The sequence below is a fragment of the Cervus elaphus genome, chromosome 32 (assembly GCF_910594005.1).
Source record: "Cervus elaphus chromosome 32, mCerEla1.1, whole genome shotgun sequence".
In the NCBI taxonomy this organism is placed as follows: domain Eukaryota; kingdom Metazoa; phylum Chordata; class Mammalia; order Artiodactyla; family Cervidae; genus Cervus; species Cervus elaphus.
Genome location: NC_057846.1, coordinates 25,300,275 through 25,324,296, shown reverse-complemented (window position 1 = coordinate 25,324,296; position 24,022 = coordinate 25,300,275). Strand labels below are relative to the sequence as shown.

Here is a 24,022-nt window from a genome sequence, read left to right as displayed (position 1 = left end):
TTTTTAATTCACATTTTTATTATTTTTTCACTCAAATTTGATACAACTGACATTTCAAACAAGTGCTTTTCAATGTCAATTTTCTGTTTCACAGGAATAATATTTTATCTCTCTAACATTTTATTTGCATTTCAAATATCATTTTATTAGAATAAAATTTATTTCATTTTAAAAAGAAATATAAAGAATAGAATGTCTTTTACTATGTAGATTCAATGTAAAATTTCCTAAGCAATTTTATATTCAAAGTATATGGAAAAAAGTTAAGATCAGCTCTAAACTTATATCTCAGTCTCAAGTAACCTGATTAAATCTCACTGAATAAAATGACATTCTTTCCATAAATTGAAGAAAATGTCTCCACGAATTCAATCTGCATTCTATCCTATGAACATTCTTTGCAGTATTAAATTTTGACATTGTAAAGTGTACTCTCTCTACCACCGCGTATGCTTAATATGGCATAGTTTTTAATCTGCAATCTAGAGTTTCATTCTCCAAATGTATGATATTTTATCTAAATGTTTTCTGAGAAATGCTTTATTTTGTTAGGAAAAAAAAAAATGAAGCTACAGCAATGTAAATAATCTGAGGGAGGAAAGAACAGAAATACTTACTGGTTCAGATACAGATGTGTCCTGTAAAATGTAAAGTAATGCTCCAAAATATGAATATGAATATTTAAACTCTTTTAAAAAATTCCTTCTCCCACCAGCTATTAATACCACCCCATTTCTGCATTCTCCCTTTTAGTGAAAGTATCCATGAGTTGCTATATTCCACTTTTTTTAGTTGTTCTCCTTTCTTTCTGTCCTCCTCACTCTTTCTTTTGGAAACTTTTTTTTTTTTAATCTACTTTCTACCATAAGTAAAAGTTAAATGAATAGTATGAGAAGCTCCTACATATCTTACATATGAACTCTCCATTTGTTTACATTTTTGCTTGGTTTGCTTTATTCTCTTTATCTGTCTATCTATCTACATACTTATCCACACACATACACACCCTCATAGCTTCTTTTTTCTTAGTCATTTGAGAATCTGCAGCCATTCCCAAGGCTTCCTTTAGCTTTGTTGACTTTGTCATCATTCCTGAATGTGCTCCTTTCAGGAGTGTTTTCTCTGCCCCTCTATTGAAATAGCTCTTCTTTGTGAATAGTAATATCCACAGAGTTAATTCTTTCTTTTTCCTGTTTATCACCATTATATGCATATATTCATTGATTCATTGTTTAGTCACTCAGTCATGTCTGACTCTTCCATGGCCCCATGGACTGTAGCCTTCCAGGCTCCTCTGTCCATGGGATTTCCCAGACAGGAATACTGGAGTGGATTGCCATTTCCTTTTCCATCCACAGTGTTAACTCTAATGGGCAATTTGCCATCTCACCTGACAACAGCATTTGACACAACTGGTCACTCTATCTTCCTTGATTCAAGTTAATAAAATCTTTCAGGACCCCACTGTCTTTTGATGTTTTTCCTGCCTCCCTTACCTCCTATTCTCAGTTTTTATTGTTGGTTTCTTTTCTGCTCTGCCACCTCTTGCAGTTGGCTAGCCCCAAAGGCTCAGTTCTAGGGCATCTTCTCCTTTACCTACACTCACTCCCTAATGGAGCCTATCCCATGTCAGTGGCTTTATATTCCATCTACATGTTTGTTGTTCAGTTGCTAAAGTTGTGTCTGACTCTTTGAGACCCAATGGACTGCAGCACACCAGGCTTCCTTGTCCTTCATTATCTCCCAAAGTTTGCTCAAACTCATGTCCATTGAGTCGATGATGCCATCCAACCATCTCATCCTCTGTTGCCTTGTTCTCCTCCTGCCTTCAATCTTTCCCAGCATCAGGGTCTTGTCCAATGAGTTCATTCAAATCTGGTGGCCTAAGTATTGGAGCTTCAGCATCAGTCCTTCCAATGAATATCCAGGACTGATTTCCTTTAGGATTGACTGGTTTGATCTCCTTGCTGTCTGAATGACTCTCAAGAGTCTTCTCCAGCACAGTTCTAAAGCATCAATTACTTGATGCTCAGCTTTCTTTATGGTCGAACTCTCACATCCATAGGCGAGTACTGGAAGTACTAATCACTTCCAAATGCATATTTCTACCCTAGAAAATTTTCACAAATGTCAAGCTCAAGTATCTAACTGTCTACTTGACATCTTCATTGGTGCTGAGCTCTCTTCTAAAGTATCAGTGATATTCAGTGGCCAATTGCAATATTTTTTCAGTCCCCCTCTCCCTGATCTTTATGCTGCACTTGTTTCTGCTGACCAGTGCTTCTGGTTTAAAACCTCAGTTCCTTGGTTTGCACTGTACTCTGTTTTCCTCTTCTATAATTCTTTTGCTTAGTAGCTTTCAAGTCTTCTTTTGACTTCCCCTCTCCCCAGCTTCAGTTTTGTTAGTTAGCTACTTTTCTGTTTTGTCCTTAGCTATTTTCTTTTCTCTTTAAAAATTTTGGGTCATCTTAACTGAAACGTACTTTTCACCATTTTTATACCGATTGTTTCCAAATATCTCTTTAGCCTCCATCTTTCCTCTGAGCAATAAACTCAAATATCCAATATTTGAGTTTTAGTTTTAGACAGTTTAGTATCTACAGAGCAAAAATGTTCAAGACTCATTATCTTTCCTTCATTGCCTCTTAACTCCCCGCCCATCTCCTACATTGGAGGTTTTGTGTTAAATAGCCAGTCATTCAAGCAAGAGATTATGGAGCCATTCTAAAGTTTTTCTCATCCTTTACATCTAATTAGTTACCAAGCTTTGTTGGTTTTGCGTCATTGAAATATCTTATTTCCTTATTTTCTCACCATCTTAAACCAGACCTTTATGTTCTCACTAAGACTATGGGATAATAGTCTGTTATTCCTGCTCCTGTTGTTAAAAATAAATACTGATGCTAGAATGAATCCAGATGTTCAAATCATAGGTTTATTAACAAAACTCATCTGCAAAACAATTTACTATTGAGAATATTTTTATTTTAATACAACATTATTAATTTATTACAAAGGCAGTAAATTTCTTTTAATTTAAATAGAGATGATTTGGGAAACTTTATTCATTTTACAAGGAACAAATTTGCATTTGATTCTTTTTCACATAATCAAGCAATTATGCTGAAATAACTAACATTTCAATATTTTCCAGAAGATTATTTCATTCAGTTCTTAAGTAAAGAATTTGTTTATGTTTAAGCTGTGTTTAGTGTTATTTGTTTTAACTGTAAAGCATAATTAATGTGGTTTCCATGAAAAAAACAATATAATTCACTTAAGAAGGTTTCTTTGGTAGCATGAATAAATGAAATAATGAATTCTAGGAAAGTGAACCCAGGAAGGGGAATTTCTTTTTATGTTTCCTAAGAAAATAATTCTTATGGTGAAAAATAGTTGACAAAAATCTGCAAAGTTTTGTTTTCTTGGTTTGTTTTTCTATTTTTTAAAAGTAAAAAACAACATAAAAAAAAAAATCAGAGGAATGCCAATTATCCCAGGAAACCAATGAAATGTTTCTCTTTCAGATTTAGTGTTGGTATCCAGAATAGGCAAATCCAGACAGACCAGAAAGTCGATCAGCGATTGTCAGAGATTGAGGGAGGTGGGACAGGACATCACTGCTAATAAATGTGGGGTTTGGGACTTCCCTAGTGGCCCAGTGTCTAAGACTCCATGCTCCCAATGCAGGGATCCTAGGTTCAATACCAGGTCAGGGAACTAGATCCTGCGTAGTGCTACTAGGAGTTCACATGCCACAACTAAGACTCGGCACAGCCAAATAAATATGAAAAAAAAAGCAAGTATAAGGTTTCTTTTAGGGGCACTGGAAATATTCTGAAATTAGATAGTGTTGATGATTGCACCACTTTGTACATATACTAAAAAACATTGAAGTATGCAGTTTAAAATAGTGAACTTAACGGTATGTAAACTATATCTCAATTTTAAAAATTGGTTTTGGTATCAAAATAGTTACATTATGTAGAATTCGAAAAGCACCTTTGGCTCCTGCCACATTGACAGTTCTTTCAGCAATGAAGAACTGTTCCTGAGAGCTCACATCTGGGGCACAAGTCACTGAGTGTGTTTAACAATCCTATAAGGGAGTAAAAGTGCTCATTTGTTTATATATATCAGAATGTATGTATGTACACATACACACACACACGTATATATTTATACACACATATAAACACACACATGTATTTAATGCTTTTATTTTTTGATATAATGAAAGCTTTTTTTTTTTTTCTTTTTTCCACTTTTTTGCCATTCCATGTGGCACATGGGATCTTAGTTCCCCGACCAGGGATTGAACTTGTGCCCCCTGCAGTAAAAGTGCAGAGTCTTAACCAATGGATGCCCGGAAAAATCCCTTTTTTCTGATATTCTTGACTCCAGGGAAGATACATTCAGTTTCTTCATTTATCAAGTTATGATATGAATCAGCGATGAAAAAATTAGAATTATGAGTTGTTAATAAAAAGGTGTATAAGAGTGATTGAAGTGTTAAGCTATTTATATCCTGCATGAAGTAGGTAACATTTAATGATTCTTCAGGAAATCCTCTAAAAGCTTAACCTCTGAGCGATGTTACAAAATGGCATAGCTGGTCATTTTGAAGAAATATCACTAAAGCAATCTTTAATGAAGACTGTGCACTTTATTCTTGAGGTCTTGATTCCATAAAACATTTTTTTTTCCTTTCAAGTGACATCCTGTGAGAATTTATATAAAATTCTGTCATATAAAGGGACACATTAGGGGAGGTTGGTATTATTTTCTAAGTGAGTTCATTACGAGCTTTTTTTTTCTTTTAAGTCAGCTTCTGTAGGACATTTAAAAATATATGTTACGTTGGACAGAGGGAATTACCTAGTGGTCCAGTGGTTAGGACTCTCAGCTTTCACTGACGAAGGCACAGGTTCAGTCCCTGGTTGAGGAACTAAGATTACACAAACCATGTGGCCCAGGGGAGGAAAAAGGCAGAAGACCTGAATAAACACTAATATATATATATATTTTCACATACATAGGTGTATGTGTGTGTGTTTGTATTTAGTGTCTCCCCACAAGACTGATTCTTCGGAAACACATCCACTGTACATACAGATGAGGACTTCCATTCACATTAAGGAGAATTGCTCTGAAATACCCTGGCTCATTTTACCATCCAAGGTAGCATAGAAACACTTCAAAGGAATGATTAAAACTTAATACTTTAGTATTAAGTAAATCTTTAGTCTTTTTTGTTTTTGCAAATTAAGGGATCTCATAGTTTACTGAAATTTATTTCCTAGCCCTCCTTCGCTTCTTCATCACCTCTGACTTAAATCTAAACAGCGTTTTAAAATACAGAATTGTCTTTTCAAACTTGGATAAACATCAAACCCAGTATATTTCCATATATATGAAATGTTTAATTCATCAAACATTTATGTTTGATGAGTTAACAATTTGCTACTTACATTTAGTGAGGCAAAAAGAACCTCATTGAAAGTTTTCGTTAAAAATTGAATCTGCTATACACACCCACAGTTCAAAAAAAAGACAGGGGGAATTTGATATTGAAATAAAACATCTTCAGTATCCCTTAACACTTCTTTCTTTCATTTAAAAAAATCTGCAAATAAGATAGATTTAGCTTTAATGTGAAATATTAAATATGCACTACACTTCAGTTACTTGACATACAAACGTCTAGCAGTTGTGCCTATTTAGACAAAGACATAAGCCTAGACATAAATAGGGGAGGATTTCAAAGAATAAGTAAAACATATTTTACAAGTATTTGCACTTTAATTATTTATTAATTCATGCATTTGTTTCTTTGTCACTTTTCTAAGTTAAATTGATTGCCAGTGGCATATCAGGTCTCAGGGACACAGTAATGAGCAAATAGAACTTACCACAGGTTTTCAAAAGGAGCCTATTGACTTTGAATTTTAAAAAAAAAATTCATGTAATTGGTTTAACAACATGATTTCCCTTGGTGCTATTTAGTTTTTCATAGGCTACAATGAATGATAAATTAAATGTGGAGTATTAGAAGTGAACAAAATGCTAAAAATTGATGTATAAAAAGCCCAGTAGCTTGGGGCTACTCAATATAGTGGCAACATTCATTTGACCATTACTTATTATAAATTTTAGAAAAACGTTTTTGTCATTCTGTTGTTTAAAAATATAAAGTTCTAATACAAAGTATTATAAAATGTCACCATTGAATATTTTAATCATTCACATCTCAAATTTTATGAAATTTTTCATTTTTTTAAAAAATTAAAAAATCTTTTTTGGCTGTTCTGGCTCTTTGTTGTGGTGCTTGGGCTCCAGAGTTTGTGGGCTCAGTATTTGCAGCCTGCGGGCTTCTCTAGTTACGGTGCACAGGCCAGGATCTTAGTTCCTAAACCAGGAATCTAACTCTAGTTCCCTACATTGAAAGGTGGATTCTTAAACACTGAACCACCAGGGAAGTCCCTGAAATTTGTTGAAATTATCAGAGAATTTCCTCCTTTTGTGCTTTGAAATGTCTCATGAATCCCTTAAATTTTTGTATTCCTTTTGACTGTTTCTCAGTGCTGATTGTATTTCTGTATTTAGATTAAAACTTATACAATACATTTTTATAATGCTCTAGTTTGATTAACCATAAATTGTATGTTGTTTTATAGATTATCATTTCTGTTTTTCTCCATGCAGTGTCTATTTAAAAAAATATATATTGATAAAATAGTGTCAATGTTAGTATATATGTTACTATTTATAGTAATATATACTAGTGTATATGTTACGAGGCATCAACACTTTAAATTGATGTCTCTGTATGTAATTATTTTTATACCATCTCTTCTCTAGATTCCTTAATATTGTGCTTGGAATCAAAATGACTCTCAATAAATGGCTGTTTACCAAGTGCAAGTTAGTCAAGAGTAGGACTTTTAAAAATGAAATAAATGTTCTACCGAAAGAAAGCTCCACATAAATGCTGAGGACAGAGGAAATCTCTGAATTGTGAAAATGTGACACAGCAGGTGGTTTTTACCTTTGTGACCTTCAATGATTCCAGTCACTGGAATTAACAGGTTGGGTTTTTGCTGAGCACAAAGCAATTTCTGTGGCAACATTTTACATAGGGCCAAAGAGCGAACTAAAAAGCAGAAAGTGACTTTGTGTGATTTTCTGAGCAGCACAAAGGCATCATTGAATTGTTTCTCTTTGTACAGTGTAAGGAATGTTAGCTCCACTGTAACTCTTACACCAGCCTTTCTGATTGTTTAGTCGGCAATGGAAGGTAGTTGGCACACTTTCTAGTGCCTCTTTGCTTTATTTTAATAGATAACACTTGAGTATCTAACAACACTTGTAGCTCTGTATAACTGAAGACGTTATTTTAATTTTTGAAGATGCAGTGAAATAGGCTTCCCTGTATCCTTTGAGTATTAAAATTTTCAGTGACCTAGTGAAAAGGCATACGTTTATTTAAATGTAATACTTCAACCTATAACTTTATATTTCATACTAGTTAATATTTAATTCAGTGCTACCTTTTGTGATCTATGAATAGTGAAAACTGGTGGAGGAGGAGGAAAGATTCATACAAAAAAGAATTACTGTAACATGCAGGAGAATGCAATTAAACATCTGATTTATGTGGAAGAGAAGTGAATGCATCAAGAGCTCAAAGGAAAAGACCCCATACAAGGCAAAGAGTAGTCGTCAAGGTTTTCTAAGGAGTGGTAAACATTGAACTAGATCTTAATAGATGAACATGTTTGGATAGGCGGAGGGGAGAGAGAAGGAAACAGTTTGTCCAGGCACAGGGAGTGGGATTTAATTTGGATAAAGTCTTAGGAATTATCTATCCAGCGCTCTTAAGTTGAACACAAGCTTCCTGTAGTTCCGTGGTCATTCTTGCAGCTGTTTTAGTTTAAAAATGACCTTTAAAGTCTCCGTTCATGTCCAGTCAAAAAGTGCCATTGACTTCTCTTTTGAAATGTTACTTCTGTCCATCCTTTCTTTTCCAGTCTCGTGCTTCCACTGTGGTTGTGATTCTTTCTCCTGCTTGGTTTTCTCCAAGGGCTTCCTAACACACCTTGCTTCTAGTCCACCCCACCTCGCATTTATCCTGCGTCCTGAAATGCACATCCTAGAATGATCTTAAAATGACTCTCTTCGTCCTATCATCAACCGCAGCTTATAAAATTGTCTTAAAAGCCTAAGCTGTCATTTAAGGCTCTCAGTATGCTGAACAAAACTGTGATTTTCCTCTCACATCTCCACTCTTACAGGAGTTATCTTCCTTAGGAAGGCTAATGTATATTTTTCTCTAAATATGTCAGACTCTTTCCAGACCTGGTGATTTTTTTTCATGCTATGAATGCATTCCTGAAATGCACTCTTATGTCTTCTTCATCATGCTAAATCATATCCACTTTTGAAGGTACAAGTCTTTCCATGAACTTACCCAAGGTTATGCCGATTTTAGTGAATCTTACTTCCCTGAAGTCCTACAATGCTATTTAATTTTTGCTGTTTTGGTTTATTTCTTTTGGTCGTGCTGTGTGATATGTGATTTCTTAGGTCCCTAACCATGGATCAAACCTGTGCTCCCTGCATTGGAAATGCAGAGTTCTAACCACTGGACCGCCAGGGGATGACCTACAATGCTATTTAATTAACTTATATGGCATTTATACATATTATTCTGTCTTGTTAATTAACTTTTTAATATTTGCCTATCCTGTCTTTGTTTAATTTCCTCCAAGATAAGTACTGAATATCAGTAATCATTTATATGAATATTAAGAAATGTTTAATTGAACTCTGTACTTAGTAAGTACTTAATTAAATACTTCATGCATTAATTGAGTGGTAAATGAAATTAGCTCTTCTAAGGTAGGCCAAATTTGGAGCACTTTAAAAATTTCTCTTTTTACTGATACATGAACAGGTAGAGATCAGTGTTTTCTAAATTTTGACTTTTGGATTCACAGACTAAAATCCAAACCCTAAGTTTCACAACTATAGTAAGTGTCAAGATTCTCTGACATTGTACACTGCAAATTTAGTCAGCCAGAAATGGGAGAAAGAACTTTCATTTCTAGCATCAATGACAAGCAAATAACAATTTCCTTTTATTACTCTGGACTTCCTATCTCCTGTACCTTTTCATATGACCTCTGAGAATGGGAGAGGGTCTTTTTCTTGTAATTTGTTTATTTTTGGCTGTGTTGGTTTTTGTTGCTCTGCGGGCTTTTCCCTCACTGCGGCAAGCAGGGGCTCCTCTCTAGCTGCTTCTCGTGGCCGTGACTTCACTTGTTGCTGAGCACAGGCTCAGGCCCCCGGGCTGCAGCAGTTGCGGCACGTGAGCTCCGTGGCTGTGGCGCCCAGGCTCCAGAGCACAGACTCAGTAGTTGTGGCACACAGGCTTAGTTGCCGTGTGGCATGTGGGGTCTTCCCGGATCAGCTGATGGAACCCAGGTCTCCTGCACTGGCAGGTGGATGCTTTACCACTGAGCCACCAGGGAAGTCCTGGAGGGCATCTTAATGAAACTACGATTTATTTTCTTTTGACACAGTCCCATTTGGGTAACAGATATGCAGTAGCTTTGGTTTCCTTACTATCTGAAGCTGTTTCTATAATTGGGCTTCCCAGATGGCCCAGTGGTAAAGGATCTGCCTGCCAATGCAGGAGAAATAGGTTCGACCCCTGGGTCAGGGAGATCCCCTGGAGAAGGAAGTGGCAACCCACTGCAGTATTCTTGCCTGGGAAATCCCATGGACAGAGGAGCCTGGCGGACTACAGTCCATGGGGTCATGAAAGAGTTGGACATAATTTAGCGACTAAACAACAGCAACAGTTTTTGTAATTACTTGATTTAGTTCCTCATTCAGCGGTTACAGAGTACCTGTTATAGCATTTATTCCTGACCATCCCTCTGAACAGGGATGGGCATACAGGAGGCAAGTAACAAAGACATAATTCTTCCTCTTGTGAAACTTATCACAAGATAATTGATGTTTAATCAAATAAGTGGTTGGTCATCATGATATATAATTCATTTATACTTTTAAATATATAATCCACTGCCATTCTTATATTTAATGATACATATCATACCTTGCATAAGAGGCACCAATAAGTATTAATTTGTGAAAAAGTTGCTCCCAAAGAGTAAAAAAAATGCAGTGGTTGCTTTCAGTGGGAATCAATATATGTTCTTTCCTTTCTTTTTTAAAAAATATATTATTTATTTATTTGACTGTATTGGGTCTTAGTTGCAGCATGCAGATTCTCATTTGCAGCATGTGGGTTCTAGTTCCTAGACCAGGGATCAAACCTGGACCCCCTGCATTGGGAGCATGGAGTCTTAGCTACTGGACCACCAGGGAAGTCCCTTTTCCTTTCTTTTTAAGTGCTATCAGTGTGTAATCAAATGTTGCAATACTTGAATGCTATAAGATATTAAAGGCCAGGCCATATGAATATTACTGTCTGCTTTAAGCAAAGTCCTGTCTCCAACCTATTGAACCAATTTGAAGTATTTAAATATAGGTACTGTATCTTCAAATAGATTATACTTTCCTTTATTCCAAATCATATTTTCACATCTCTGTGTTTGGGTCTATATCAAGTCTGCCTTTCTCTTTCTATCTATCCATCTTTTGTGAAATCTACTGGGCCCAACTCAAGTTCTAGTTTTGGTGTAAAGTTCCTCTGATGCTTTTAGTACATAGTACAAAAAGAACTGCAGTAGAGCACATTTCCAAATGCTGTTTTGTTTTTTAATTATTTCATGACTTTTTTTAAACTTAGCCAATTTGAAGGCTTTTTGTGGGAGGAGATGTTTTTTCCCTCTGAGGTTTTAAAATTTTGTCTTCGTATAACATTGTGCTGTTTACAAAGAGGTCAATGCATATTTCGTTCATAACTTAAGAGGAGTAGCTTGATATAATCAACCTTATGATTATTCTCTTCAGGCATGCTACAGGGAAAAAAAAAGTACGTAGGTAAAGATTGGAATGAATGTTTAATAATAACAGTTATTATTAATAACAGGGATTCTTAATGGAAGAGATTTATCTTTTTTCCCAGTGCAGTGAAAACCAAGGATTTCAGAGAAAAGGGATATAAATTCATTGTTTTGCTCTGCTAAATTAAAGGAATCTGCCAAAGGCAGAGTTTCTAGGAAACCAGACTGGTTTTTAAATTATTTGTAAGTATGCTTAGTCGCTCAGTCATGTCTGACTCTGCAACCCCATAGCCTGCAGCCTGCCAGACTCCTCTGTCCATGGGGATTCCTCCATGGAGTGGGTTGCCATGCCCTCCTTCAGGGGATCTTCCCAACCCAGGGATCGAACGCAGGTCTCCTGCATTGCTGGCGGTTTCTTTACTGTCTGAGCCATATTTATGTTGGTTTTTTTTTTTTTTTTTTGCTTTAATAAATACATGCTATCTCATGATGAGATATTTCTTTAATTATCTGGCTTCAGTATGGGACTCTACAGAAAGCATTATGTTAAATCCTCCAGCCCTTTTGCTACATTGCTGATCGATATTATCAATAGCGTGTACCCATAGTGGAAACTGCCAAAAAGAAAGCTGCCAGGGTACATGCCCGGGCTTAACCTTCCCTGAGCACACCTTTTTAGTACTACCCAACTCTGCCAGATATAACAAATTTGAAATTAATTCAACAAGCTATATAGAAAATTCAAGCGGGGCTATTTAAAATAAAAACACTAGGCCAAAACGTAGTTTTCTTTACATAGCTCGTTTGTGAATATTGGAAGACAACTTAAAGATATTTATTATTTGTGTTTTCTTTATTTCTTTTTCCATTGTTATTTTAGTCAACAACAAAATATGTTAATAAGGAGAAAGATGAAGTGTTTTACTGGATTTTTAGAAATATAAACCACTTATTCTCATAAAGTAATTAAAATATCTTATTTAAGGAGATATTTTAATGATTTCAGGCAGTGAAAATACTGGGTCTGTACTAGTTATAAATGTGTGATATATATGCTAAATAATGTACATTGTCTTCAGAGTCTGCACATGCCCTGTCTGCAAACCATGGAGCGGGCTTCCAGCTTGCAATTATTTTACAGCATCTTAATTAGTATGATCTGCTGAAAACCCTAGTCTCAGTTAATATTTATACAGATGTCTATGCTTAGCAGCCGCCCAGTTATAAACAAGCGTAAATGAACCTTTGGTAAACTGTATGTAATATGGTCATTCATTTTGCATGCACTCAAACTATTTTGCAGCATCACTACGTGCATTATTTATATCTCTCTCCTGTGCCTTGCTGATGTGAAATGAGCTCAGAGTCAACTGTTTACAGGCTAAATCTCTTAATATATGCTCTTATAATGGCATGAAATAAGACTGACAAGGTATTACTAGGCAATAATTGGTGATAAGCTTTGATGATGGCATTTTTAGGAAGAGCAGTTTTAATGCTGATCATCCACTCTTACTATGTGCATCGTTTGTGGCACTGATTCAGTTCTGAGGATAAACTTGTTTCCAAGAAAAATTCACTTTTGAAATTGGTGGAGTAGGCCTATATGGGGACCAGAGAGAAAGTTTCTGTATCCAAACGAATGTTTCTGCTTAGCAGTCCATATCCATATGCGAGGTTCTGCCATAGCTGAACCACTTCAGTGAGGTTACGGATAGCCAGTAGCTGCTCTGGTTCTGGGTCTGTTTTTTTCTTGGTCACCAGAGCTTCATCTTGGTCCTGCATTTAACAGAATCATTGTAAAACTATACATTGTCTTTTGGTTAGAAATTTGTTCTCATTCTCTGCTGAAATAAATAAATGCTGTTATGTGTGTTTGTGTGTCCATGGGTATCTACATGTGCATAGCCTCCTTCATTCATTCATTCATGTTTTGCATGTGATTATAGCTGGATGGGGAAGTTGCACAATGCAGTAGGACATGGACCCTACCCGGGGCTGCTCTCCAGCGTGGTGAATGTGTGTCTGTGTGTGCACTTGTCTTCTGGGGTCACTTGTTAACATCTGAATTAGTACTTTACATTTTCACTTAAAGTCACATCCAACTATGGAAATTTGAATAGTGCCTTTTTTCTCCTTTAACAGTCCCTAGGTCCATTCTGTGGTCTTTTATTCTGGCTTTTAAATACAAAAAACTGTCATAGAATGTATCATCCTTGTATCTTAGAATCTGAGATTTCTGAATTCTTATGATTATGTAATAGTATACAAACTGTGAAAGGAACAATTTAGTACATATATTTTATCTCTATATTTATGGTGGGACAAAAATAAACTATTCTATAGACTGTCCCCCGCCACCGAGATATAAGGAAGAAATGACCTTAAAAAACTCTAGAAATTATTTTGCAGTGTCTATGAACTTTTGAAAACAAACTCAGTGGCTTATATTTCTTGGTATTTTCTTTAGCACAAAGCATAGTGCCTTGCTCAAAAATAGTCTTTGTAGTATGCATAAATATATGATTGGGTGGGGAGGTCAATGAATTAATGCCTCTGAATCTTAGGAAAAGGGAGTCTTACAGCCTGTGAACAAACGGGATGGTAGTAGTTTTCTTATGGCCAACTACTTCAGTAAATGCCGTGATCAATTCATTTTGCCCACTCATGTCCCAGATTAATATTTCCTAATTAGTGGTAATTCTTTGGTCTCCACTGAGTGACTTCCTATTTTAACTTTTCTTGCCCTTATTGTGTAAGAAATGTCTCCAATGACACTCAGTTGCTCTTTGCCTAGAATTTGAGTGCAGAAACAAATTATATGCTTAAAATGGATTAGAATATTTCACACACATTGGACGGGGATGAATATCCTGCTAGGAGCAGACGGCTGTAATTAGAACATGCTCCTATGGCAGGGAATTTGATTAGAGATGAGAAAGTTATAAATTCTTCATGGGAAGAAATTATCTGATAAAATTAAAAATTACCTCTATTTCATGGATATTCTTTCTACTTTTCATCCCACAAAGTTGCTAATGCTAAACTTTGTGATACAAAGGTACCTTAATAAACATGTAAAAATGAAATTGGCTAGCAGAAAATAAATTTAAAATATAAAAATCTTAGATCCAAAAGTAAAGACAATGGTTAAAGATACTGCTCAGAAGCAGTGATTTCTTCTACCATTGGTTTACATATAATCTTTTTATGGCATACACACACGTATATAAGAAGAATAACTATTTTTTTAAAGTGCTTTTAAAAATTTTATGGTTAGGAACAACATATAACAGGAGCAGTACTGGGGATTATTGAAAAACCTGGTGATGGGAAGTTATTTAAATATATTTTTGCCTATTAGGGAAAAACACACCATACCTACAAAAGACAAAGATATGTATTTCCTTTTAAAGTTGTATATTCTTTCCATGCTAGTCCCTATATGCTTCTGATCCTTTGCCAGATTCAACTGTAGTTTCCTTTCCAGCCAAGTTGAGCTTTCATACATACTGAAGAATTCAAGAGTTAGAAAAATTTTCCAGAATTTTCATATCGTGTTTTTCCATGCAATTGAAGGGATTGTAGGTGGTGAAAGTGTCTCTATTACTTAAATAGATGCCCGGGACATTTAAAGCAGATCAGAAAATCCTTTAAGAACATCGGTACTTCAAGAATTTGGAGGAAAAAAAAAAAAGGCACTAAAACTTACAGTTTCTCTGTAGAATTGAAGAATCCCACGTTTCATAAAGGACTGTAGAGAATTTGACACCTTTTAGAAGCCAATAAGTAATGAATATTATAAACATTCAGTATGATTAAAGACTCCATAGATATTATAAGATATTATAAGGAAAAATACCTGTCAACCTTTAGTTTCAAATTGTAGAATCCTGACTCTTAATTGCTAATCCAGTGGTGGGAGTAGAATAGAGATATGATTGGGGGGAGGTGTTCATCAAAGTCTGTGCCAGGCAACTAGTGTCTTTATTACCTGGCATACTGTCAGCTGCTACCCGCTGACTACCTACTGTCTAAGTGACACCAATTTCCTTCCCTTCCCTTTTATTTTCCTATTGCCCTTCATTAGAAAATTAGCTCTAGGACAGTGGTTCTCAATGGGGTAGTTCCTCCCATCCCAGGGGACTTTGGTGAATGTCTGGAGACACTTTTGGCTTTCAGACAGTATGGGTGTTTGTGTGAGGGCTGCTGGCATCTACTGGTAGAGACCAAAGATTCTTCTCAACATTCTACGGTGTACAGGACAGCCCCCAGTTATCTCTCTGACCCATGATGTCAGTAGTACTGATGGTTGGAAAAAACTTCTCTAGGCAGAGAAATCGAAGAATCATAATCCTATCACTTTGTGGAAATTCTGTCTCCTGCCAGGAGCATTTTTATGTTTGTTGCAACTTGAGTTCCTCCTGAAGTAGACACTAAGATGGAAATGAGCCAACAGGGTATTTTTTAGGGAATAATTTAGGGATTAGCACCTGTGGAAGGATACCTTCCTTCCTTTCTTACCCAGAAAGCACGATTGGGCAGAAAAAGTTGAGCTGAAATGAAGTTCCAGTGAGAGCATCAACCAAATCCACCAAGAACTAGGAAATTGGGGTCAACTGCCCGGGGCTCCAAGTGCTGAGCAGGCTGGTCCTCGATACCCAGCCTGCCGTTTAGTCATGAGGCGTGGGCTCTCCTGGGTGGAGCCACGGCTTGAGTGAAGCAGCATTCTTTAAGTGAAACGTTCCCTAGCGAGACTTGACAGCTGAAGGCCATCTTTCCAACAGCACTTCCAGCCACTGGGGAAATAGGGTCTTCCTGAAATGGAAATTCAGGTGGGGAATCCCGGAGTCCACTGATTTTCTACAAAACTCGATAGAGAAGCTTGCAGCCTGTACTGCTCTAGAGAGAGATGATCTTTAAAGATCCTGAATCTAAGGTTCAGTGTTTTGATCTTTTGAGACAGTCAAGGTATTTCAAATGCCATTATATTTTTAAGTAATGTGATCACATGCAAAGAGCAACAGTTGTTTTGAAGAATATAGGTATGCCAAAATTAAACTGATAATTAAGAAGCAGAATAGACACAAGGCAAAGAAAATGAAAAATTATTTTCTACTCTATGTAAAACTGTGGTAGATATTTTGAAGAATAAATTTTGCAGTTTATTTCCAATATTATTAATTAGTAAGTACTAAGATGACAGCACCCTTATAGCAGAAAGTGAAGAGGAACTAAAAAGCCTTTTGATGAAAGTGAAAGAGGAGAGTGAAAAAGTTGGCTTAAAGCTCAACATTCTGAAAACTAAGATCATGGCCTCTGGTCCCATTACTTCATGGGAAATAGATGGGGAGACAGTGGAAACAGTGTCAGACTTTATTTTTTGGGGCTCCAAAGTCACTGCAGATGGTGATTGCAGCCATGAAATTAAAAGACGCTTACTCCTTGGAAGGAAAGTTATGACCAATCTAGACAGCATATTAAAAAGCAGAGACATTACTTTGCCAACAAAGGTCCATCTAGTCAAGGCTATGGTTTTCCAGTGGTCATGTATGGATGTGAGAGTTGGACTGTGAAGAAAGCTGAGCACCGAAAAATTGGTGCTTTTGAACTGTGGTGTTGGAGAAGACTCTTGAGAGTCCCTTGGACTGCAAGGAGATCCAACCAGTCCATCCTAAAGGAGATCAGTCCTGGGTGTTCATTGGAAGGACTGATGCTGAAGCTGAAACTCCAATACTTTGGCCACCTCATGCGAAGAGTTGACTCACTGGAAAAGACCCTGATGCTGGGAGGGATTAGGGGCAGGAGGAGAAGGGGACGACAATGGATGAGATGGCTGGATGGCATCACCGACTCGATGGACATGAGTTTGAGTAAACTCCGGGAGTTGGTGATGGACAAGGAGGCCTGGCATGCTGTGATTCACGGGGTCGCAAAGAGTTGGACACGACTGAGCGACTGAATTCAGTGTCAGTTCTGTGAGTGTCAGAACTGAGTGAACTGAACTGAGTGTCACCATATTTTAAACTTAACTCAGTAATTAAATCACATATGATGTCAAAGATACCAACTCTGCTTTCTGGAAGCAAATGTCATCTATTCATAATAAAACTTTAGCTATTAATGTGTTGCTAATATAAACACTAAACATATGTTGGGAAAGACTTCATTAACAAGGGAAATATATAAAATAACACAGTAAAACAATACAGTGCAAGTCAGTTAAATATTTCCTGAAAAGCTAAAATGCTCAGAGTAACAGTAAATATATCTCAGTGAGTAAGAAAGATATTGTTTTTGGTAGAGGAGTATTCATAACCCAGCAGCATCATAAAAGGGATACTTAAAAAATAATAAATATGATATACCAAGGGCTTCCTTGGTGGCTCAGATGCTAAGGAATCTGCCTGCAATGCAGGAGACCTGAGTTCGATTCCTGGGTTGGGAAGATCCTCTGGAGAAGGATATGGCTCCCCACTCCCCACTGCCTGGAGAGTTCCATGGACAGAAGAATCTGGCAGGCTATAATCTGTGGAGTCACAAAGAATCGGAAACGACTGAGCAACTAATACACACACGATACACCTCAGAAGAAATATGAGTCTTGTCTCTGAAGATTTGAAAGAAGGCTCACTATTATGTTGAATTAAGGTGATCAGAGAGAGTGCAAGTATAGACAGGATTTTTTTTTTTTTTTTTTAAATTTTTTTATTAGTTGGAGGCTAATTACTTCACAACATTTCAGTGGGTTTTGTCATACATTGATATGAATCAGCCATAGATTTACACTTATTCCCTAGACAGGATTTTGACATATAAAAATGAATGATGTATGAGGTTATCTCAGGCAGAAGAAAAAGCATAAGCATTTTATTTAAACAATGATATGCATTTTGGGGACTCATATTGGCTTTATAGAGAGTTGTCTTTTTTTTCACTTGACCTATCTGTTTAATAAAATGAAAACTCTGGAATAGATAGTTTGACAGTTTTAAATATCTACCATGAAAAAGCAGTATTTCTTGGGTTAAAAACTTTTTTTCTTCATTTTTATAAGGCAGTAATACAATGAGTATTTAAATGTTTTTTATTAGATATGGAACATCCACTGGGGAAGAATTCATGAGAGGTTAACTTTTTTTTGGCAAGTAAATTCCTATCAGAACTAGGCTCAGACATTTTTAGGATGAACCAGATCAGAATAGGTTACAGTCAAGAACCCAGGAAGATACCAAAAGGATCAGGAGAATTGCAGATGTTACAGTATTGGAATGAGACTTGGGATTGGTTATTCAGGAAATCAATACAAAGAGATATGTTCCAAAGTCAATTATGCTTCAATTAAAAAAAAAATTAAAGAAGAGAGATGTGTTCTAAACCTTAGTCTGAAAAGCAGTTATCAGTTTACAAGGTAAATATAGATGTGGTACAAACTTCATTGGCCGAAGATACAGACCAAGTCTAAATTCCAGAGTAGCAGTCTAACCTGCTGTTGAAGGCTTGTAGATGAAGACGTAGCAGCAGGAAGTCAGTAAGTGTATACAAGGAGTGTTCATACTGAGAACTCTGTCCTTCATGAATCAATAAGGAGAAACTTTGGTTGGTAGGGGTGAAGGAAGTTTGTATAGGAAATAAAGGGCCAACTTAGCAGGAAAATATTCAGATATACAGAAGAAGCCTAGAACATAATACTCAAGGAACCAAGCTATCTAGCAAAAGAGAAACAAAGAAAAACCAAGAGGGGGCGGGAGAGAGAGAGAAAATGGGAGAATAAAGTGGTTTATCAGCAGAATGAAGTTCCAGGCATCTCATTTGATTTCAGGCTGAAACAGCAGATAGTGAATGAGTGATCTAGAAAAGCGTTGTGGCAGGTAGGCTCTGAGAGGCTCCAGTCTCTTCCTTCTGTTGTTCATGTCCTGCTGTGATCCTCTTCTAAGTGTGGGTAGGAACAAGTGACTTGTTTCTAACCATAAAATACAGCAAAGGTGGTTGAATATCACTCCTTGAGATTTTGACTTCAGTCTTGCTGTCATACTCTGTCTCTGGCTCTGTCCCTTGCTGACCCTGATAAAGTAAACTGCCTTATGAAGAGACCCATGTGGCGAGAAACCAAGGGTCAGCAAGAACTGTAGGGTCTCAGTTTGACAGCCTCCAAGGAACTGAATCCTTCCAATACCTATGCACACTTGGAATTGGTAGAGCTTGAGATGAGATGCCAACACTGGTGGGCAGTGCAGTTGCAGCCTTGTAGAAAGTGCTGAAGCAGAGGACGTAGCTAACTGGCGTCCCGATTCCTTACCGTAGAAACAGAGGGGTGAAAAATGGATGTTGTTCTGAGGCTACGTCATGGTAATACATTCAGTTCAGTTCAGTCACGCAGTCGTGTCCAGCTCTTTGCCACCCTATGAACTGCAGCACACCAGGCTTCCCTGTCCATCACCAGCTCCCAGAGCTTGCTCAAACTCATGTCCATCGAATCGGTGATGCCATTCATGCATCCCATCCTCTGTTTTCCCCTTCTCTTCCTACCTTCAATCTTTCACAGCATCAGGGGGATCTTTTCCAATGAGTCAGTTCTTCACATCAGGTGGCCACATGAGCTTCAGCGTCAGTCCTTCCAATGAATATTCAGGACTGATTTCCTTTAGGATTGACTGGTTTGATCTCCTTGCAGTCCAAGGGACTCTCCAGAGTCTTTTTTAACACCACAGTTCAAAAGCTTTAGTTCTTTGGCGCTCAGCTTTCTTTATGGTCCAACTCTCATTTCCATACATGACTACTGGAAAAACCATAGCTTTGACTAGACGGAACTTTGTTGGCAAAGTAATGTCTCTGCTTTTTAATATGCTGTCTAGGTTTGTCATAGCTTTTCTTCCAAGGTGCAAGTGTCTTTTAATTTCATGGCTGAAGTCACCATCTGCACTGATTTTGGAGCCCAAGAACATAGAGTCTGTCACTGTTTCCATTGTTTTCCCATCTATTTGTCATGAAACGATGGGACCAGATGCCATGATCTTCATTTTTTTAATGTTGAGTTTTAAGCCAGCTTTTTCCACTCTCCTCTTTCACTTTCCTCAAGAGGCTGTATAGTTCTTCCTCTTCACTTTCTGCCATAAGGGTGTTGTCATCTGCATATCTGAGGTTATTGATATTTCTGCCGGCAATCTTAATTCCAGCTTGTGCTTTATCCAGTCCAGCATTTCGCATGATGTACTCTGCATATAAGTTAAATAAGCAGGTTGACAGTATACAGCCTTGACGTACTCCTTTTCCTATTTGGAACCAGTCTATTGTTCCATGTCCAGTTCTAACTGTTGCTTCCTGACCTGCATACAGGTTTTTCAAGAGGCAAGTCAGATGGTCTGGTGTGCCCATCTCTTTCAGAATTTTCCACAGTTTATTGTGATCCACACAGTCAAAGGCTTTGGCATAGTCAATAAAGCAGAAATAGATGTTTTTCTGGAACTCTCTTGCTTTTTTGATGATTCAGCGGATATTGGCAGTTTGATCTCTGGTTCCTCTGCCTTTTCTAAATCCAGCTTGAACATCTGGAAGTTCATGGTTCACGTATTGATGAAGCCTGGCTTGGAGAATTTTGAGCATTACTTTACTAGCATGTGAGATGAGTGCAATTGTGCAGTAGTTTGAGCATTCTTTGGGATTGGAATGAAAACTGACCTCTCCAGTCCTGTGGCCACTGCTGAGTTTTCCAAATTTGCTGGCATATTGAGTGCAGCACTTTCACAGCATCATCTTTTAGGATTTGAAATAACTCAGCTGGAATTCCATCACCTCCACTAGAGTTTTGTTCATAGTGATGCTTCCTAAGGCCCACTTGACTTCAAATTCTAGGATGTCTTGGTGTGATTATCTCGGTCATAAAGATCTTTTTTTGTATAGTTCTGTGTATTCTTGCCACCTGTTCTTAATATCTTCTGCTTCTATTAGGTCCATACAATTTCTGTCCTTTATTGTTCCCATGTTTGCATGAAATATTCCCTTGGTAACTCTGATTTTCTTGAAGAGATCGCTAGTCTTTCCCATTCTGTTGTTTCCTCTGTTTTGTTGCATTGGTCACTGAGGAAGGCTTTCTTATCTCTCCTTGCTATTCTTTGGAACTCTGCATTCAAATGGGTATATCTTTCATTTTCTCCTTTGCCTTCTCTTCTTTTCTCAGCTATTGTAAGGCCTCCTCAGACAACCATTTTGCCTTTTTTTCATTTCTTTTTCTTGTGGATGGTCTTGATCACCGCTTCCTGTACAGTATCACGAACCTCCGTCCATAGCTCTTTAGACACCGTCTATCAGATCTGATCCCTTGAATCTGCTTGTCACTTCCTTTGCCTTTTCTGTGTTAGGCAGCAGTGGATAACTCCCAGACACTGAGTTGGTGATGAGGCTTAGTGAATATTGTGTTGATGGCTTCTGAGGCAAACTGGGACTGAGGACAAGGTCATCTATATATGTGATCAGTCACTGTCAGCAATACAGGGACAGGGCAGGACAGTTTTCTACAACCTCCTCTCCTTTTCTTGCAGGAATGATACCATTTTGCTGTATAGACTTCCTGGTTGCAAGGCTGTAACCCAGTGAATGGGCAATGTACAAAGATCTACCTCTCTTTTAAACAAATATCAGGTCCAGTTTCACTGCTGTTGCATAGAAACAGAGTTTTGGGTAAAATTCAGTTTTGCAGAATCCAATTTTAATAACTGAAACACAAAGAGTATTTCAGTGATGTTCAAAAATATGTTCAGTGTTCTTAGTGAATTTAAAAATAAGCTTTTTGTGTGATGTTTTCAAGTCCTCAAATTCTTGATTCCAGTTTTCTTTTTTCTCCTCTAATCTTTAATAGAATCAATGGTTTTTCATTTAGACCCTTAGAAGGGCAGTATGAAAAGTCTTGATCCCCAAACAATATTATATTCTAATAGCTTACTGGAGTGAAAGAAGTAAAATGCACTTTTCTTTCCTGTGAAACAACACTATATTTTAGGAAATGAGCAGATTAAGGGTTTATTTGTTACAGGCATGAGTGATCAAATCTGAATTAGGTTTCTTGTTCTACCACTGATTCATTTTGTAACCTTGGTAAACTTCTCAGCCTTTTGTGTGTGTGTGTGTGTGTGTGTGTGTGTGTTTTCCATGACACTTTCAGAAATGAAACACTATATAAATCTAAAAGATTTTTGAAGATCTTTTCAGTATATTATGCCGTGTTTGACTATTTAGAGAAAGTTAGATCATAAGTTCTAAGGTGAGAGCAATGACAACCGTATATATCATATTAGTTCCTTGTTATAGACCTTTTTTATGTTTTTCTATTTTAGTAACTGGAATTCCCTGGTAGCTCAGCTGGTAAAAGAATCCTTCTGCCATGCAGGAGACCCTGGCTTGATTTCTGGGTCGGGAAGATCAATTGGAGAAGGGATAGGCTACCCACTCCAGTATTCTAGGTGTCCTAGATTTAAAGGTAATTTCTTTTGTATAAAATTTAGTCGCGGGAGTGGAATATCTCTTGAAAAATAGGTAATTAAATTCATGCAATGTACAATTGTGAATATTTAGGAATGTCTAATATTAATAAATTTTTCTTGTCTTATCTATCTTTATAAAAATCTTTCAGTTGAAAAATTGTGTCCTAATTATTTTAGTATGTTTGTAAATTTTTACTGTATTCCAGCTCACTTTTGTTTATATCAAGGACACATATTTTGTAGTATTGAAACATTTTTATATGGTTAGAGAAGAGGAAAAAGAAATGGAAACTGGAAAACCTAAATTAAAAATTGCTACTAAATCAAATCAGAAGTCATTTTTCACATAAACTAAAAGGCCTTTCCTCTGCAAAATAGACAAAATCTGATAAGAAATCTATAGTGACAAATAGCTTCTTTTCAAAGTATAGTACAGTTGGCATTCATTGTTTTGGGAAGTTGGTTGTAAACAACTTTAAGTGAAGTGCTCCTATGACTTGGTTTTTGGTAAAGACTTTTATGAAGCATTGCAGAGAAAAATTCTTGCAGACTAATAACTGGAGAAGCACAATTTTGAGATGATGTTTGCATTAGAAGTCAAGCTAATGTATATGCCTTCAAGAAGAGGTCTTTTTATTCAAAATGAGACCAAGCCTGAAAAAGATATAATTAGTAGTTGATATTTTATTTGCATGGAGTGCACCAGGCAGCTAGAGTGAAGATATATCCTAGAAACGATTCTCTGCTGATCTGAGAAATAGCCAGGGATGCTGGTGACTGTGCTAACTGCAGACTCCCAGCACATTTCCATTAGAGTTTTATAGATGGTGATCTGGTGAACGTCTATTAAGTGCTTCTGCAGTACAGAGCTCAGGGCAGTGGAGATGAGCACTAAAATCCTTCCTGCTCTCCTGTCTTGTACAGGTTACAGCTCCAACTCAGACTCTGGCAATGCAAATGCTTTTGTGGGCCCAGGTTGGACTTGCATCTTCTTCTGGCCTATGTGGCTTATATTTATAATTTTCTTTCAAATTTCTGGTCTTCTCTATTGTTATTATCTACTCTGTTGAGACATTTATTCTCTTGTTTGTCTAGATCAGGGCTTCTCTAGAATTAAAGTATGTCAATCACTTGGCGATCTCGTTAAACTGATAGATTCTAGCTCGGTAGGTTTGGGGTGGTGCCTGAAGTTCTGTTTCTTTCATGCTCTTAAGTACTGCTGCTGCTGCTATATCGCTAGCCAATCTGAGCCTTGGCTACTCCATCTGCTTCTTAAGGGTTTCTGCTCCAGTTAAATGCTTTCCCATAGTACCCTAATGTGTTTCTCATGGTAGGTTTCCCTGAAGCACCCTCATAACCTCTACACATGACTACCCTTTTCTTCCTTACAGTGGTATCTTCTACCCTGATTTCTCTAGTTATAACTCTTCTGCCTACCACTCTCTTTGTTACTGTTTTCATGTGAGTATTCATCTCTGCCGGCTTCCCTGTGGCTCAGATGTTAAAGGATCTGCCTGCAATGCAGGAGACTGTAATTTAGTTTTGCTTGTTCTCTTGAACTTTTTT

At 37.1% G+C, this 24,022-nt stretch overlaps 1 long non-coding RNA gene across 1 annotated transcript in view; it reads left to right on the top strand.

Moving 5' to 3' along the window:
* Nucleotides 1-24,022, top strand: part of LOC122688087 — a 130,922-nt gene that overhangs the window by 629 nt on the left and 106,271 nt on the right. The gene's annotated exons all lie outside the window — the stretch shown is intronic.